The sequence below is a fragment of the Narcine bancroftii genome, chromosome 3 (assembly GCF_036971445.1).
Source record: "Narcine bancroftii isolate sNarBan1 chromosome 3, sNarBan1.hap1, whole genome shotgun sequence".
Classification (NCBI taxonomy): domain Eukaryota; kingdom Metazoa; phylum Chordata; class Chondrichthyes; order Torpediniformes; family Narcinidae; genus Narcine; species Narcine bancroftii.
In genome coordinates this window covers 340862126-340865581 of record NC_091471.1, presented here as the reverse complement: position 1 = coordinate 340865581, position 3456 = coordinate 340862126, and the positions used below count along the sequence as shown (strand labels likewise).

The following is a 3456-nucleotide window of genomic DNA, read 5'->3' as shown; positions in this document are numbered from 1 at the left end:
TCAGATCATGTGCAGAAGGCATTGAGCTCATCTGGGAGTGAAGCTTGGCTGTCCCCTATTGCACCAGATTCGGTTTTGTAGCAGGCTATGTCATTTAGGCCTTACCTCAGCTGTCAGACATCCTTCACTGTTTCCATTCTCATTTGGAATATCCACTTTGCCCAGGAGATGGCTCTCTGTAGGTAGTGAATGCTCCTTGTTTAGTGTTCTGAATTTCCAGACTTAAATACCTGTGACCTGGTTCTCAGCAAGTTCCAGGTTTCATTGTTCATCCAGGGCTGGATGAACAGGGTTGGGAAATACCCTGAATGATTTAACACATTCGTCAACAGCGATTTTGATAAAGAATGATAAAATTAGGTAAAGAATGCATAAAAATATAAAAGCCAATATTATTCAGGTAAGAAATGTTTCCATTTCTTAAAGAAATTAAAACAATCAGCACTTAATAAGTGAACACAAGGATAGTTCTGTTCCTCAGTCATGCACTGCTTTTTTTAATGATGCTTTTTTATATGCCTATATATCATTTTATCAGTGTCATTCTTACAACCTGTATCTCTCTGCAGCTTGCCGTCGCTTCTTCTCATGCATATTTTCTTGCGTAATAAACAAACTCAGGGAGATAGAAGCTTGACAGCTGAAATGGTGTAAAATAAGTTTGACTTCTGTTCTGCCGACGAAAAGGGGTCCTCTAATTTACTGCGTCAAACCAGTTTGAAAATGAAAATTTATGAACCTAAATCGGAAATGTTAGCATTACTTATTACACAGAATAATGATATTTTGCAGCTTAATTCCTTCTCAGTTTCTGGCCTGCTCACTTTGCATTCAGAGATTCATTCGACATAAACATATAACTTTTCATTCTTGATCAGTGCAGTTGCACCCTCTAGTGTTGTATTGGTGCTTTCTGGAGATCTATTGATGCTGCCTATTCAAAATTAGGGACTGCTTTTTCTTTCTAGCTACATCAGCCAAGTATCATGTTTGGCAAGGAGATGGGCATTCTGGACATATGGACAAACAGCTACACTTCATTTCTTTGCATCAAATAAAAGTGAGTCTGTCTCCTGTTTTCTGACTGACTTCTTCAATGAAGGGCTATCCCTTCACTTAGATATGTATGTGTTGGCATTACTGATCAAAGGCATTTAATCTCCTTGTGATCTTTTCAGATGTCATCCCTGTGATTGATGTAATGGTGAAGGACACCATGTACTTTGGTTGAAACCTCGATTTGGATGAGAAGGAGCAGGTTGTTACTTTGAAATAATATTTTAGATTGTGTAATATAACTGGTTTACACACTATCTAACACAGTGGTGATCATTTCCAGTTGAAATCCCACCCATGATTTAATTAGACCACACACTTTAACGAGGGATAACATTCCTCTAACTTCTTTCATGCTTTCAATCAAAGTGCACAATGTTCTTCTCTGCCTTAGCTCCAAGGCTGAACCAATAATATGCATGCTCTCACCTTAGTTTTAGAAGAATCAGAACAGATTTTATTGTCATGAACATGTGTCACAAAATTTGTTGTTTTGCAGCAACATTGCACATGCAAAAATTGCAATAAATTACATTTTTAAATAAATAAATGGGTACCAAAAAAAAAAGAGAAAAATTGAGGGAGTGTCTGTGGTTCATTATCCATTCCGAAATTCAATGGTGGAGGAGAAGAAGCTGTTTTTTGTACTGTTGGGTTTTCATCTTCAGGCTTCTACCTCCTTGATCGTAGCAGTGAGAAGAGGGTATGGTGAGGATCCTTGATGATAGAGGCTATTTTCTTGAGAAAACTGCTTCTTTTAGATATCCTTAATGCAGTGAAGACTAATGTGTATGATGACGCTGGCCGAGTTCCCAACTCTCTGAAGCATTTTCCTGTTCTGTGCATTGACACCTTCATACCAGACAGTGATGCAACCAGTCAGAACGTTCTTCATGGTACACCTGTGGAAATTTGCAAAAGTCTCCTCAAACACCTAACAAAGTATGGCCGCTGACAAGCCTTCTTTACGATTGCATAAAATGAAATCCCCAGGATAGATCTTCAGAGGTGATGACACCCACGAAGTTCTTTACCTTTCCACTGCTGACCCCTTGACGAGAACTGGTTTGTGTTCTCCTGCTTTCCCTTTCCTGAAGACCAAAATCAGTTCCTTAGTTTTGCTAATGTTAAGTGAAATGTTTGTTGTGACATCACTCAATTTGCTGATCTATCTCCCTCCTGAATGCTTTCTTGTTGCCATCTGTGATTCTTCCAGTAACAGTGGTGTTATTAGCAAATTTGTAGATGGCATTTGAACTGTGCCTTAGCCTTAGGACCATTGGTGTAGAGAATAGAGCTTTGGATTTAAACACCCTTCCTTGAGGTGTGCCTGTGTTGTTTGTCAGTGAGGAGGAGACGTTGTTACTGATTTGTACTGACTATGATCTTCCGATGAGGAAGCCAAGAATTCTGTTGCAGAGTGCGGTGTAGATCTTACTGACAGTACTGAAGAAATTATGGTGTTGAAAGCTGACCTGTAATCGATGAAAAGCAGCTCATAACTGAAAAGTTTCCTGTAACTCAAGCACATAGAACAGCAATATCAAGAAGGCATGAATTAAAGGCTCCCACATGGAAAATTAACGTACAGCTATTTATCACTTAATTATGACAGCACCTACCTTTCTCTGTGTATCTATTTGTATGCATCTCCCTGTCTGAGTTTTCAATGAGATAGCTGTTAACAATTATGACCCGACTGGGATTACTGAGACATGGCACAAGGGTGACCAAGTTTGAAAACTCAAAGGCACTCAACATTTAGGAAGGATAGACTGATTGGTAAAGGAGATGGGGAAGCATTGTTCATTAAAGAGGAAGTTAACACAATTCTAAGGAATGATGTCAGATTAAATGTGGTGGAAACTGTCGGGACCGAATCATGAAACACAAAAGGGCAGAAAATATTATTGGGAGTAATGTACAAACCAACAAATAGTAGAAGTGAGATTGGGGATGATATCAAGCAAGAAATAAGTCCCCCTTTCATTGCCCATCCAAGACAAATTATGTCTTGGATGACTTACACAGAAGGGTAGAACGATTTCTTCCTAAAACTCCAAGCAAATGCATTATCATTGTTTTGGAACCTGTTGTGAGGCACAGCTGTATTGTTACCAACTATAGTTAACTTGTGTAAAGTGAGTGGTTGTGAATTTTACCTTGATGGATATGTTTAGTGTCGTGAATAAATGCTACCTGCCTTCAAAAAAAAAAGCAAGAAATAAGGGAATATGTGTAAAGTGTAGATTATGGAGGGTCATGTGGCCTCTCTGTTTGGAACTTAGTGAGAATGTGGATTGTGGAGGGTCACATGACCGCTCCATCTGGAATCTATTCATAAGTCACATCACCAGCCAGTTAAGGTTGGATACTGCCCATCCACTAGTGCCCACCTGA

The 3456-nt window shown here is 39.1% G+C and overlaps 1 long non-coding RNA gene and 1 other non-coding gene across 2 annotated transcripts; both read left to right on the top strand.

Annotated features, from left to right (window-relative positions):
• The first annotated feature begins 286 nt into the window (after positions 1–286).
• Positions 287–1498, top strand: LOC138756596 (uncharacterized). Its single transcript, XR_011353179.1, has 3 exons — positions 287–400; positions 969–1060; positions 1179–1498. It is a non-coding gene; the product is annotated as an uncharacterized lncRNA (long non-coding RNA).
• Positions 1499–3045: 1547 nt separating this feature from the next.
• On the top strand, positions 3046–3164 carry LOC138759738 (small nucleolar RNA SNORA26). Its single transcript, XR_011355067.1, has one exon. It is a non-coding gene; the product is annotated as a small nucleolar RNA SNORA26 (small nucleolar RNA).
• Positions 3165–3456: the final 292 nt, after the last annotated feature.